Source organism: Zea mays, chromosome 2 (assembly GCF_902167145.1).
Source record: "Zea mays cultivar B73 chromosome 2, Zm-B73-REFERENCE-NAM-5.0, whole genome shotgun sequence".
NCBI lineage: Eukaryota > Viridiplantae > Streptophyta > Magnoliopsida > Poales > Poaceae > Zea > Zea mays.
Genome location: NC_050097.1, coordinates 218590001 through 218605879, shown reverse-complemented (window position 1 = coordinate 218605879; position 15879 = coordinate 218590001).

The following is a 15879-nucleotide window of genomic DNA, read 5'->3' as shown; positions in this document are numbered from 1 at the left end:
AAAGCACGAAAGATATTCTGCTAAAAGAGATCTTTTTTCGAGGAAAATTTCGACGCAGAGGGGGTCCCCCCTTTTAGCCCCCGAGGGAGGGTCGGGCTTTGCCGAGGCGAGGCCGACCCTTCCTTGATGACTAAACTTTGCGTGGGTGCGAGGTATATGAACAACTTGAAAACATCTTAAGGGTAGAAGCGACGTAGCTGTTGGATGTTCCAAGCGTTGCCGTAGATCTCGCCTTGATTGTTGGCCAGCTTGTACGTTCCGGGCTTCAGAACTTTGGCGATGACGAATGGCCCCTCCCAGGGGGGCGTGAGCTTGTGCCTCCCTCGGGCGTCTTGCCGCAGCCGAAGCACCAGGTCGCCCACCTGGAGGTCTCGGGGCCGAACCCCTCGGGCGTGGTAGCGTCGCAGGGACTGCTGGTACCGCGCCGAGTGTAGTAAGGCCTTGTCCCGAGCCTCTTCCAGCTGGTCCAGCGATTCTTCTCGGCTAGCTTGGTTGCTTTGATCGTTGTAGGCCCTTGTCCTCGGGGAGCCGTACTCCAGGTCAGTGGGCTAGATGGCCTCGGCCCCGTAGACCAGGAAGAACGGCGTGAAACCCGTGGCTCGGCTCGGCGTTGTCCTCAGGCTCCAGACCACCGAGGGGAGTTCCTTCATCCATCGCTTGCCGAACTTGTTGAGGTCGTTGTAAATCCGGGGCTTGAGCCCTTGTAGAATCATGCCGTTGGCACGCTCTACTTGCCCATTCGACATGGGATGAGCCACGGCGGCCCAGTCTACCCGGATGTGGTGATCCTCGCAAAAATCCAAGAATTTTCTGCCGGTGAACTGGGTACCGTTGTCGGTGATGATGGAGTTTGGGACCCCGAAGCGATGGATGATGTTGGTGAAGAACGCCACCGCCTGCTCGGACCTGATGCTGTTCAGGGGTCGGACCTCGATCCACTTGGAGAATTTGTCGATGGCGACCAGCAGGTGCGTGTAGCCCCCGGGCGCCTTCTGCAAGGGACCGACGAGGTCCAGACCCCACACAGCAAAGGGCCAGGTGATGGGTATCGTCTGCAGAGCCTGAGCAGGCAGGTGGGTCTGCTTCGCATAGAATTGGCACCCTTCGCAGGTGCGGACAATTCTAGTAGCGTCAGCCACCGCCGTTGGCCAGTAGAAGCCTTGCCGGAAAGCATTCCCGACAAGGGCTCGAGGCGCTGCATGATGGCCGCAAGCCCCCGAGTGTATTTCTTGCAGGAGTTCCTGACCTTCAGCGATGGAGATGCATCGCTGGAGGATGCCCGAGGGGCTGCGGTGGTAGAGCTCCTCCTCATCGCCCAGCAAGACGAACGACTTGGCGCGTCGCGCTACCCGCCGAGCCTCGGCTTGGTCGAGGGGTAGCTCTCCTTGGCGGAGATATTGCAGGTACGGGGTCTGCCAATTTCGATCAGGCGTGGCCCCGTTCTGCTCCTCCTCGACGTGCAGTGCCTCGCCCTCGGGGGCCGAGGGTACCTCGGGCTGAACCGAGGACGCCTCGGGCTGAACCGAGGGTACCTCGGGCTGGACCGAGGTTGCCTTGGGCTCGGGCGTGTCGTTGATCTTGACGGAGGGTTGATGCAGATCCTGGGAGAAGACGTCCGGGGGAACCGTCGTTCGCCCCGAGGCTATTTTTGCCAGCTCGTCCGCAGTCTCGTTGTAGCGCCGAGCGATGTGGTTAAGCTCGAGCCCGTAGAACTTGTCTTCCAGGCGCCGAACCTCATCGCAGTAGGCCTCCATCTTCGGGTCGCGGCAGTGGGAGTTCTTCATGACTTGGTCGATGACGAGCTGTGAGTCACCGCGGGCGTCGAGGCGTCTAACCCCTAGCTCGATGGCGATCCGCAACCCGTTGACCAGAGCCTCGTACTCAGCCACATTGTTGGACGCCGGGAAGTGGAGGCGTAGCACGTAGCGTAGGTGTTTCCCGAGGGGCGAGATGAAGAGCAGGCCCGCGCCGGCTCCCGTCTTCATCAGCAAACCGTCGAAAAACATGGTCCAGAGCTCCGGTTGGATCGGAGCTGTCGGCAGCTGGGTGTCGACCCATTCGGCTACGAAGTCCGCCAATACCTGGGACTTGATGGCCTTCCGAGGGGCGAACGAGATTGTCTCGCCCATGATTTCCACCGCCCACTTTGCGATCCTGCCCGAGGCCTCTCGGCACTGGATGATCTCCCCCAGGGGGAAGGATGACACCACAGTTACCGGATGAGACTCGAAGTAATGTCGCAACTTTCGCCTCGTCAGGATCACTGCATACAGCAGCTTCTGAACTTGTGGGTAGCGGATCTTGGTTTCGGACAGTACCTCGCTGACGAAGTAAACTGGCCTCTGAACGGGCAATGCATGCCCCTCTTCTTGCCTCTCGACCACAATCGCGGCGCTAACCACCTGAGTGGTCGCGGCGATGTAGACCAAGAGGGCTTCTCCATCAGCTGGGGGCACCAAGATAGGCGCCTTTGTAAGGAGCGCCTTCAGGTTTCCAAGAGCTTCCTCGGCCTCAGGGGTCCAAGCGAAACAGTCGGCCTTCCTTAAGAGGCGGTACAGAGGCAGACCTCTTTCGCCGAGGCGTGAGATGAAGCGGCTCAGGGCCGCGAGACATCCCATGACCCTCTGTACGCCTTTTAAGTCCTTGATGGGCCCCATGCTGGTGATAGCTGCGATCCTCTCCGGGTTGGCTTCGATGCCTCGCTCGGAGACGATGAACCCCAAGAGCATGCCCCGGGGCACCCCGAAGACACACTTCTCGGGATTGAGCTTGACGCCTTTCGCCTTGAGACATCGGAATGTCACTTCAAGGTCGGAGAGGAGGTCGGAAGCCTTCCTTGTCTTGACTACGATGTCATCGACGTAGGCCTCGACTGTGCGACCGATGTGTTCGCCGAACACATGGTTCATGCACCGCTGGTACGTTGCGCCCGCATTCCTCAAACCGAACGACATGGTGACATAGCAGTACATGCCGAAGGGCGTGATGAAAGAAGTCGCGAGCTGGTCGGACTCTTTCATCCGGATTTGGTGATACCCTGAGTAGGCATCGAGGAAGGATAGGGTTTCGCACCCAGCAGTGGAATCCACGATTTGATCGATGCGAGGTAGAGGGTAGGGAACCTTCGAACATGCTTTGTTGAGACCAGCGTAGTCTACACACATCCGCCATTTCCCCCCTTTCTTTCTCACAAGCACAGGGTTGGCAAGCCATTCGGGATGGAATACCTCTTTGATGAACCCTGCTGCCATTAGCTTGTGGATCTCCTCGCCTATCACTCTACGCTTCTCCTCGTCGAATCGGTGCAGAGGCTGCCTGACGGGTCGGGCTCCAGCCCGAATATCCAGCGAGTGCTCGGCGACATCCCTCGGTATGCCGGGCATGTCCGAGGGACTCCACGCAAAGACATCGACGTTTGCGCGAAGAAAGTAGACGAGCACTGCTTCCTATTTGGGGTCGAGCCCGGAACCGATCCGGATCTGCTTGGAGGTGTCGCCACTGGGGTCGAGAGGGACGACCTTAACCGTCTCCGCTGGCTCGAAGTTGCCGGCATGACGCTTCACGTCTGGCACCTCTTTGGAGAGGTTCTCCAGGTCGGCGATGAGGGCCTCGGACTCGGCGAGGGCCTCGGCATACTCCACGCACTCCACGTCGCATTCGAGCGTGTTTGTACGTGGGGCCGACGGTGATGACCCCGTTGGGGCCCGGCATCTTGAGCTTCAGGTAGGTGTAGTTGGGGACGGCCATGAACTTCGCGTAGCATGGCCTCCCCAGTACCGCGTGGTAGGTTCCTCGGAACCCGACCACCTCGAACGTCAAAGTCTCCCTTCGGAAGTTGGAGGGCGTTCCGAAGCAGACGGGAAGGTCGAGTCGTCTGAGGGGCTGGACGCGCTTCCCAGGAATGATCCCGTGGAAGGGCGCAACGCCTGCTCGGACGGAGGACAGATCGACGCGCAGGAGCCTGAGGGTCTCGGCGTAGATGATGTTGAGGCAGCTGCCACCGTCCATCAGAACCTTGGTGAGCCTGACGTCGTCGACGATGGGGTCGACGACGAGCGGGTATTTCCCCGGGCTCGGCACGTGGTCGGGGTGGTCAGCTTGGTCGAAGGTGATGGGCTTGTCGGACCAGTCTAGGTAGACTGGCGCCGCCACCTTCACCGAGCAGACCTCCCGGCGCTCTTGCTTGCGATGCCGAGCCGAGGCATTCGCCGCATGCCCACCGTAGATCATGAAGCAGTCGCGGACCTCGGGGAACTCTCCTGCTTGGTGATCTTCCTTTTTGTCGTCGTCGCGGGCCCTGCCACCCTCTGTGGGTGGCCCGGCCCTGTGGAAGTGGCGCCGAAGCATGACGCACTCCTCGAGGGTGTGCTTGACGGGCCCCTGAAGATAGGGGCACAGCTCCTTGAGCATCTTGTCGAAGAGGTTAGCACCTCCGGGGGGCTTCCGAGGGTTCTTGTACTCGGCAGCGGCGACAAGGTCCGCGTCGGCGGCGTCGCGTTTCGCTTGTGACTTCTTCTTGCCTTTCTTCTTGGCACCGCGCGGAGTAGACGCCTCGGGAGCTTCTTCCGATGGGCGGCCCTGGGGCTGCTTGTCCTTTCGGAAGATAGCCTCGACCGCCTCCTGGCCAGAGGCGAACTTGGTGGCGATGTCCATCAGCTCGCTCGCCCTGGTGGGGGTCTTGCGACCCAACTTACTCACCAGGTCGCGGCAGGTGGTGCCGGCAAGGAACGCGCCGATGACATCCGAGTCGGTGATGTTGGGCAGCTCGGTGCGCTGCTTTGAGAATCGCCGGATGTAGTCCCGAAGAGACTCTCCCGGCTGTTGCCGGCAGCTTCGGAGGTCCCAGGAATTCCCGGGGCGCACGTACGTGCCCTGGAAATTGCCGGCGAAGGCTTGGACCAAGTCATCCCAGTTGGAGATCTGCCCCGGAGGCAGGTGCTCCAACCAGGCGCGAGCAGTGTCGGAGAGGAACAGGGGAGGTTGCGGATGATGAGGTTGTCGTCGTCCGTTCCACCCAGTTGGCAGGCCAGGCGGTAGTCTGCGAGCCACAGTTCCGGTCTCGTTTCCCCCGAGTACTTTGTGATAGTAGTCGGGGGTCGGAACCGGGTCGGGAACGGCGCCCGTCGGATGGCCCGACTGATGGCCTGCGGACCGGGTGGTTCGGGCGAGGGACTCCGATCCTCCCCGCTGTCGTAGCGTCCCCCACGCCTGGGGTGGTAGCCTCGGCGCACCCTTTCGTCGAGGTGGGCCCGACGGTCGCGACGATGGTGCTCGTTGCCGAGGTGGCCCGGGGCCGCAGGCGCGGTGTTGCGCGTACGCCCGGTGTAGACCGAGGCTTCCCGCATGAATCGGGAAGTCACGGCATGAGGTTCCGAGGGGTATCCCTGCCTTCGGGAGGCAGAGCTCTCGGCCCGTCGGACCGCAGCGCCTTCCAGGAGATTCTTGAGCTCTCCCTGGATTCGCCGACCCTCAGTGGTTGATGGCTCCGGCATCGCGCGGAGGAGCATCGCTGTGGCTGCCAGGTTCTGACCGACCCCACTGGATGCGGGCGGCGGCCTGACCCTGACGTCGTTGGCGACGCGGTGCTGGAAACCCTGGGGCAGGTGACGTATTTATCCGGCCGGGGGTTGGCCCGCCCATACCTGCCCGACGTCCCGGCGGATCGACTCAAGCGCTCCTGCTCCCTCGTCGAGCCTGGCCTGCGCCCCGCGGACTTGCTCGAGCTGTGGGTCGTGACCCCCCGCCGGAACGGGGACCGCAGCTAGCTCCCGCGGGATGTCAGCGCGAGGCACCGACCTAGGGAGATCACCGTCCTCCGGCATGCCGAGATGGTTGCCTTCGGAGGGATCCCCTAGCTCGACGTGGAAACATTCACGGCTTGGGCCACAGTTCTCGTCGTCAAGGCTGCGGCTACCGTCGGAACAGTCGGAGAGGCAGTAGTCACATGCGGTCATAAAGTCCCGCATGGCACTGGGGTTGCCAAATCCAGAGAAATCCCAACAGATGCTGGGATCGTCATCTTCCTCGGACCCAGAGGGCCCGTAGGTCGAGACGTCCGTCAATCGGTCCCAAGGCGACCGCATACGAAACCCCAGAGGGGTTGCACTCGCCTCAACGAGAGCGCCCGCCAAAGCGAGGTCGCTAGGCGGGTTGAGGCCGAGTCGAAATGACGTAGGATGGGAATCAGTCAGTACCTTTTGGTCGACGAGGAGCGACATAGTCACGTCGGGGACTGATTGCATCGTCGTCTCAGGTACGAGGGCGACGTCCCGCAAGCTCTCCGCGAGCGCGCTGGTGTCGTCCACTTGCTCGGGATTGGCGTGTCGCGGGGGGACGGCGCTCGCCTTCGTCTCAAACGCGAGGTCGACGCCCGACGCGCCCCCCGTTGGGGCGCTGGGGACGTCGATTCGCTCGACAGCCGACGAAGCGCGACCTCCCGCTTGGCCTTGGTTGTTCTTCCACCACGCGGGGAAGATGTCGTCGATTCCGCCGCCGGCGGGCGGGTTGTCGGCCGCCATTGTCGTTGTCCCGTCCTCGTCCCCGCGCGGCCAACCTTCTCTAAGAAGGCCCTGGTCCTTCCTTTTATAGGCGTAAGGAGAGGATCCAGGTGTACAATGGGGATGTAGCAGAGTGCTACGTGTCTAGCGGAGGGAGAGCTAGCGCCCTAAGTACATGCCAATGTGGCAGCCGAAGAGATCTTGGCACCCTGCTGGTGTGATGTCGTGGCTGTCGGAGGAGCAACGGAGCCTAGCGGAGGGACAGCTGTCGGAGCGGTTGAGTCCTTGCTGACGTCCCCCTGCTTCCGTAAGGGAGCTGAGAGCCGCCGTCGTCACAGGGCTTGCGGGGCGCCATCATTGCCTATCTGGCGGAGCTAGCCAGATGGGACACCGGTCTTGTTCTCTGCGGCCCGAGTCGGCTCGGGGTAGAGTGATGATGGCGCTTCCTGTTGACGTGGCTGGCCTGTGCCCTAGGTCGGGCGACGTGGAGGCTCCTCCGAAGCCGAGGTCGAGTCTGTCTTCCATGGCCGAGGCCGAGCCCGAGCCCCTGGGTCGGGCGAGGCGGAGGTTGTTCGGCAGAGGCCAGGGCTGAGTCCGAGCCCTGGGTCGGGCGAAGCGGAGTTCGTCGTCTTCTGGGGCCTAGCCCGAGTCCGAGCCCTGGGTCGGGCGGAGCAGAGTTCGTCGTCTTCTGGGGCTGAGCCCGAGTCCGAGCCCTGGGTCGGGCGGAGCGGAGTTCGCCGTCTTTCGGGACTTAGTCCGAGTCCGAGCCCTGGGTCGGGCGGAGCGGAGTTCGCCGTCTTCCGGGGCCTAGCCCGAGTCCGAGCCCTGGGTCGGGCGGAGCGGAGTTCGCCGTCTTCCGGGGCCTAGCCCGAGTCCGAGCCCTGGGTCGGGCGGAGCGAAGTTCGCCGTCTTCCGGGGCTTAGCCCGAGTCCGAGCCCTGGGTCGGGCGGAGCGGAGTTCGCCGTCTTCCGGGGCTTAGCCCGAGTCCGAGCCCTGGGTCGGGCGGAGCGGAGTTCGCCGTCTTCCGGGGCTTAGCCCGAGTCCGAGCCCTGGGTCGGGCGGAGCGGAGTTTCCTATGGCGCCTTTGGCAGGGCCTGACTGCCTGTCAGTCTCACTCTGTCAAGTGGCACTGCAGTCGGAGTGGCGCAGGCGGCGCTGTCCTTCTGTCAGACCGGTCAGTGGAGCGGTGAAGTGACGGCGGTCACTTCGGCTCTGCCGGGGGGCGCGCGTCAGGATAAAGGTGTCAGGTCACCTTTGCGTTAAATGCTCCAGCGACTCGGTCGGTCGGTGCGGCGATTTAGTCAGGGTTGCTTCTTAGCGAAGGCAAAGCCTCGGGCGAGCCGGAGATGTGTCCGCTGTTAAAGGGGGGCCTCGGGCGAGACGGAAATCCCTCGGGGTCGGCTGCCCTTGCCCGAGGCTAGGCTCGGGCGAGACGTGATCGAGTCGCTCGTGTGGACTGATCCCAGACTTAATCGCACCCATCAGGCCTCTGCAGCTTTATGCTGATGGGGGTTACCAGCTGAGAATTAGGCGTCTTGAGGGTACCCCTAATTATGGTCCCCGACAGTACTGCAAAGCATTTCATAAAGGTATGACTGGGAAATTTTGTAAGGAGTTAATGGAACTTTACCAATCATACTTCCTATGGAGCACTGTCACTGAGTACAAAATCGATATGTAGCCAGCATAGAGAGGAGAAAGATGTTTTGAGCTGGCAACTTAATACCTAAAAGGAATCCAACAAATTTTATGTGTCTAATCATGCACTTGTGCTCTTGGAGGCAACTGGTCGGAGCCGTCAGCGTCGTCGTCGGACCAGTCGAAGGCAACCGGTGAGTTGGTGTTGGGGCTCCGATGGGGAGGCGGCGAGGTGGTGGAGGAGAGGAGACGGCTGGTGTTGGATACGGAGGTGGACGAGGCCCCACGCAGTAGGCGGCGAACGACGGCGGCCATGGGAAAGGAGAGGTGGGTGGCTGAGCTGCTGAGTAGGTGATACTGTGACAAGGCCACAAGGGCCAAGTGCTGCAGTCGGTACACAGAAATAATTGGAATTTTGCCACTTGAAACTTTGTGTTTGTTATCTCTACTAACTATTAAGACGATAGTGTTCCTTTAATCGTTGGATGTATCCAGGTGGGGTGTTGCCACCTCAGAAGATGGTACAAGCAGAAAATGGTTCACACCTAAAAGCAACAGGTTCGGAATTCCCATGTTATTGTTCTTAGTATTAATACCTTTCCCAGTGGTTCATTTTTCTGCAATTAATATAGTCAAGAGGTGCTAGAGCACTGGTCATCAAGTAGCTCATCAAGAACTTCTTGTATTATAGATTGTGATAACCCATATATAGACATGTTTTTTTGAATGAAAATATAGATATGATATGATCATTACCTATGAAACTGAAACAAAAAATGGCACTACTAAATTATTTTAGAGGCGCTAGCTAATTTAATGCCATAAAACATATGCTATAAGTTTTGTTTTGAAGTTTTGAGAAAGGTTGTGACAGAGAAACTAGCTACTACAAAGCATTGATGGTAGATCCCTATTTTGTTTTAGAATCTTACAAGAGTTTAAACTCCTGCATTTCCCTAGGATCGTTAGTCAAACCTTGATAACATGTGTTACCTTTTCATCCATATTAGATCAGATTCATGTTGAATCCTGGCTTCTTTTTATATACTATTTCTGGGATATTTTTTATATTCATGCAGTGAGATTTACTTCTCCTTGAGTTCCCTTGTAATAATTAGATTTAGCACAGAGATGCATAAAAACATTTTCTACTGCCCTTATCTGTTCTTAGTTCTCAAGTAGAGTGCTCCTTCTCCAGTTTACGTTCCACGAAATGCCTATATGATGGACTTCGTTTTCTCGGAGTCAGAAGAAGGTGGAATTTATGATAACAGAAATGGGTTAGACTATCACATTCCTGTTTTTGGGTCAATTGCAAAGGAACCACCTATGCACATTGTCCACATTGTTGTTGAGATGGCACCAATCGCAAAGGTTATTCATATTTCTGAGTTAAATTCATATTATTAGCGCAAGATCAAGTGGCAACTCACATCACCATTTCTCGTCTATTGTTCCATAACACAATGTTTGGGGACCTAGCCCTACCAACCATCGTGTCCGCGCTTTCTGGTGCCCCACCCGAGACGCATTTTAGTCAACACTAGATTATCTTAATGTACTTATAATATTTAGTCGATGACACAGACGAGTGCACTTTCCGAGCTTTCCAACTATACGTGTCGAATCATATCAAATTCCTTATGCTTTGTACCATTGTCTGCAGGATAATTGATTTTGGACACATTGACAAGTTTTTCGGGCACGACCTGGTAATGTTTCTTTTAGTTTCTAAATCCTTCAAGTCATCATTGTCCACATGCTCTTTTAACTCTGAATCTGCACAATCTTTTTGAGGACGAGCATTATGGTCTGGAGGATTACTATCTGTGCTATTTTTTCTACCAAATGTTCCAGTTTGGTGCTTGTGGCACCTGTTTTTTGGTCTTTTATGTATAAATTATTATGCACTAACATTCTATTAAATAATTCATATGTCGTCCCAGCGCGCGGGCACGAGACTTTATGCATATGTTTTTGCATTGAAAATATATTTTCTTCAAGTTTGCAATTGTGCTACATTTTTCTGCTTTTACTTCGACTATATGTCAATGTGCCACCAAAAATGTCGTGTTTCATCAACTTATGATGGAGTCTGCTCAATTGTTTCTTGAATATACTTTTTTGTAGAATCAAATTGAATTTTACAAGGTGGAATATTGACCGGGAAAAGGTGGGATGCTGACTGGGAAAACGCTACCCCTTGTATGAACTACGCTACTCCCTTGTATGAACTAGCTGGTCGATGATTTTGTTTTCATCCTTTTGGTTTTCTTGACATCGGTTTGTTCATTGGGGAGCATATAGGTGGAATGATGATTAATGTTTCTGCATATTAATGTATTTTATTATAACATGTTGTCGTCGTAACAACGTACGGGCATACAACTATTATTAAATAATTTGTATGTCGTCCCAACGCGCGGGCACGAGACTTTATGCATATGTTTTTTGCATTGAAAAAATATTTTTCTTCAAGTTTGTGATTGTGTTACATTTTTCTGCTTTTACTTCTACTATATGTCAATATGCCACCAAAAATGTCATGTTTCATCAACTTATGATGGAGTCTGCTCAATTGTTTCTTGAATATACTTTTTTGTAGAACCAAATTGAATTTTACAAGGTGGAATATTGATTGGGTAAAGGTGGGATGCTGACTAGGAAAGTGCTACTCCCTTGTATGAACTGTGCTACTCCCTTGTATGAACTAAGTGGTCGATGATTTTGTTTTCATCCTTTTGGTTTTTTTGACATCAGTTTGTTCGTTGGGGAGCACATAGATGGAATTATGATTAATGTTTCTGCATATTAATGTATTTTATTATAACATGTTGCTGTCGTAACAACGTACGGGTACAGCTAGTTAGTATATAATAATAGAAAAGGGAAAGGATGCAACAGTTACACTGTCTCAGATAGAGTATAAAACACATAATACTTATGACCAATTTAAAAATTATGCAATCATAAAAAAAGAAATACATAAGACTGCAAAGAATGAAAAATAGTAGAAGCAAATCACAGTGCTAGCGAGGAATAAAGGAAGTTGTAATGGAAGAAACCTTGATTAAGCAACATTTTTGTGAGCAGATAACCAGATATTGTAGAAGGTAATGAAGTCGTATTTCGAAACAGAAGTCTAGCGTGAACTGCAATAACAATAAAAAGAGTAAGCAAAAACTATCATGAAAAAATAAGCATTTGTAGTTTATAGTATGATAATCAGAAATTATCTACAAGCAGCAAAGCACCATGTTACTAAGTTATAAAGGAAGCCAGGAAGGTGTAATAGTTGTACCTGTATAAAGCAGCAAATTTATGAGAAGATTTGTGCAAGACAATGAAGCATGTGCTGCCAAATAGAAGTTTACTGCAGAAAAGAAAAAAGAAGAAAAAACACTACAAACAGTAAGCATGGTGTCATAGGAATTGAATATTCACAGTAAGCTATACAAAAATTATGTATAGGAAGAAAAAGAAAGGGATTATAAAAATATACCTTTTTTTGGAAAAGTGGAGGCCCTCCTAGTCTGGAAAAGCTTTGTGCTGTAGACGGCAAGCTGACTAAATTAATTGAAAGCAAATGATTATGAGAACTTCACATAATGTACATATGTTGAAAATAAGTATCATAGAACGTTAATTAAATAAGATATGACATAGTGCATGGACATTCATTTAGAATCATTGGAAGTGGAACATCAAACCATCTCCGCAGTTGATATTGAATTAAGCACAAACATAGAAATATTCTTAGTAACAGGATAAGAATATGGCTGGAAAAGTGGAGGCCCTCGAAGTCTAGAAAAACCGAGTGATGTGGCCGTCAAGTTGACTAAATTAATTGAAAGGAAATGCTCATAAAAACTTCACAACCGGTGTCCATGGCCACCGTCGACGGCGGTGATAGATGTGGCGTGGCCGGGTGACAGGCGGACCTCAACGTCCGCTACCCGTCCACGCCAGAGGTGATCGACCGGGAGTGAATGGTGGTCGTCTGCCGGAGAGGCTGCAGGACAATGAGAGGGAACATATACTGTTGTACGGTGAACTACGCGTCGCCGGACAGGCGCCGCCCCATCCATCTTCGCACACGTCTCCAAGGTTCGGGTGAACACGCCGCGGTGGAGGTATAAGAGAGAGAAGGGGAGAGAGGGGGGAGGGGGAGGAAAAGAGTCTTACACTCTGGAAGAAGACACTGAATAATTGCTCAGCGACGATGACACAACCTTCCTCCCGTCATACACGCGACCTAGGAGATGTCGCTCTCTGAACCACTTTACCTATTAGCATTTCCAAAACCGAGAACTTTCCAGAGATATCGAGTCGATGTCTAAGAAGGCAGACCGATTAGCAAGTAGCACGTGTACGGCAAGATATCTCACGGACGTATAATCAGACGGCTATGAAAAAATGGATGGCGTGACATAGATAGATGGGGAGCAACGGTCCCTGGTTTAATATATAGAAACACCTCCGTCCCCCAAAAGGCCTCCTCTCAAACAGCCTTGCGTCTTCACTCTCCAGCGAGGGCGACGACGATGCCGGAGACCAGCGGCCGTTCGTCCTCACTCTTCGTGCACTGTGTTCGCCTCCACAACATCTGCAGGTTCGTCCAACACCTTATGGCCTTTTCTTCTTCCTTAGTAGAGCAAACCGGTATCTAGGATTTTTCAGTCTCTCGATCTTCACGACCGTCAATGTCGCCCTCGCTCCTCTCCCTGACCCAGACGATAGGGAGTTAGCCTGTGTCGGAAGCTGGTTCGTCCAACACCTTATTATGACCTTTTCTTCTTCCTCAGTAGCATATACCGGTATCTAGGGTTTTCCAATCTCTCGAATATTTGCCGCCATGAATGTCGCCTTCGCCCTCGCTCTTCTCCCTAACCCCGATGAGAGGAAGTCAGTCCATGTCGGATATGAATGATGGAGTTGCGGCAAGGCGAAGGGCGGAAAGCTCACATGGCTCCTACTGCTATTGGAAGTGAGTTGTTGCTGGTGCACCATGCGCGCAAGATGTTCGATCAAATGCCTAAATAGATATTTGGAATACAGATTTTAGTATAATATACTCCAGTTTCCAGTAATGTGCTGGAATGCATATTTTAGTATAAGCTTCATTTTTCAATAATGTGCTGCACATGTACACATGATTGCTCCTTCACACTGACACCATTATTATATATTTTCCTTGATGCATAACCTACTGGAAGTTTGCAACTGATTTAGTGCCGGAGTGCATATTTTAGTACATGCTCCAGTTTCCAGTAATGTGCTATATATTTACACATGACTACTCCTCACACTGACAGATAGAGAGGAGATAGGGTTTTTTGTTTGTCAACCATACCATCGTTGTTCAATGCCTCTGATTAAAATGTGCCTAGCGATTGAAACTTTCGATACATTGGAGCTCAGAGCTGCTGGTTGTGACGGAACCTCCCAAGTAATTAGGCCCACCTACAGTTGTCCTTGTCCAATGGACCTCAGACAACCCTGCAGGTGCACCTGACCACTTGACAAGTTCGGTATCTGAACTTCTTTACCTTTCCCAAGAGCGTTTCACCCGTCACACAGACATTACAATTCATCGGAGATACGAAAATGCGGAAGCAGTTACAATAATTTACTTTTATTGAAAAGTAAGATAGTGTTAAATATTTACATACCAGAACATACTATATGAGTGCTAAGTATTATTATACATACCATGGGGGCAAAAACTTCTCCCCAAATAGACAGTAAAAAGTTTTAACGGAGGGCCTTCCCTCCCGCAGCTCTAGTCTTGGTTCTCCTCTTTGGGTACCACCTTTGAATAGAAGCAACAAAAGTTTGTCGCTTCTTCACCTAAAACAACGTGGGACAAAGCCCTGAGTACGAAGTGTACTTTCACAAGTCTTACCCGACTAAGGAAAAAGACTCTCAAGGATATGCTGCATTTAGGAATCAAGGAGAGGCTTTTAGCAAGAATCAACTTAGATACTTTTGCAGAAAAAGCTTACTAAAGTGAGTCCTTACTTTCAATATTTTAATGCCAGATTAAATATTAATAGACTCTGTTTGCACCTAGTCTAATTTCACCATCTCATCAATACAACATCATTTTTTACTCATAATGTTTACATCCTGACTTAGGTTGTAGGTCGGAGATCAAGTCTCCACTCTCCGGGGATATAACAGCGATCCGAATCGATTTACTCAGCTGATGATCTCTAACCACACGACATATGTTTCTCGTAAACCTTGCATGTCTACCATTCCCACTGATCCTCCACTGCATGAACAGGTCTGCGCCACCCGAGAGCACACCACCCCTTTTAGGCGATCCTTTGCCAGGAGGGTACGTGCCACTCTCGCCATCTCTCCACTCCCAGTGCGCGATTGTATTTTCATGTATGGAATAGCCGGGTTCAAGCTTACCCTGTCCCATTTCCAGGGCATGTGGCTAGTTAAGGTAGTCCTTGATCAACAGGCCTACATACGCATCCAATCCTTAACTAACCTGGGTAGAACATCACCTGTTCCTAGCCCAAGTCCTGATTTAAGTACATCCATCCTTAGGATTGTTTGTGTTCCTTAGGATGAAAATAGCATCAAAGGGAACTTTGCAGTAAGATCCCACCACGCTCTCAATGAAAATATTCTTGCAGGTAGAAGCCATCTTTCCTCAGGATAACCCCTGAGCTAGGCTTTAATGCAAAAGACAACCTCTATCCACAAGATCTGAGCAGGGCTAAGCATTTTTGTAAATCATATTTTGATACTTCACTAGAAGTATCTATAAAGGTATGGATATCAAGGAAGGCAATGCATCAAAGGGTTTCCAAGCAACTCCTATAAATCTAATGCACATTTCACTAGACTTAAAGTGTGCAAAAATTATTTAAAAACACAAGGAAGGGGTTGCATGCACCGGGGCTTGCCTTGGTTTACAGGTGAATCAGGCTCGGTCCCGCAGATGTCAAAATAAAAACAGCTACCTGCCTGATGTCCATCACGTGGTGGTAGTGAAGTCTTCTCTTCTTCTACTTCAACTTCTTCCTCGTTTTCTAAATATAACCATACATAATAATGAATGCTCATGTAATGCTCATGAGAGTGCAAAGATAATAAAGGTTTATTATCTAAAGTCTTGAATACAATTTTCCTTCACGGATCTCCGAGAACTTAGGGTTTCCGGAGTTAGTAAAGGAATTCAAAGGGCAGGGGGTAGGGTTTTGGGTTCTAAGCATCAAACAAGGTCCAAATCAAACCAAATTGTACCCAAGGCTTCTAAATAATGTTTAGAGTTCAAATAAAAAGTTTGGGAAATTTTGGAATTATTATCTATTTTCTAAAAATCCAGAACCAATGTTTTAAGCTATTTTAAACCCTATTTGATCTAAAAATCATGGAACTATTTTTATTAAATACTATGGAAAATTAGGAATCTAGGAAAATTGGTTTGACATTTTTGCCATTTTTCTGCAATTTTCTACAAATTTCTAAAGTTGGATAGAAAAAGAAAAGAGAAAAGATGAAACAGTGTTGGGTCGAATCTGGCCCAGGCGGCCCAACCTGCACAGGAAAGCGCGCGCGCCCGCGCCCGCGCTGGCAGCTTTGCGAAAAAGCCCTCGGCATTCTGGCTAACTCAAGGTGGGTTCGTTTACTATTGCCCTGAGTCACTGACGGTTTCTAAAGAGACCCCCAAGTTCTATTCCCTTCCATGTTGAGGTCCCCGACGACGACGAGCGCGACAGAG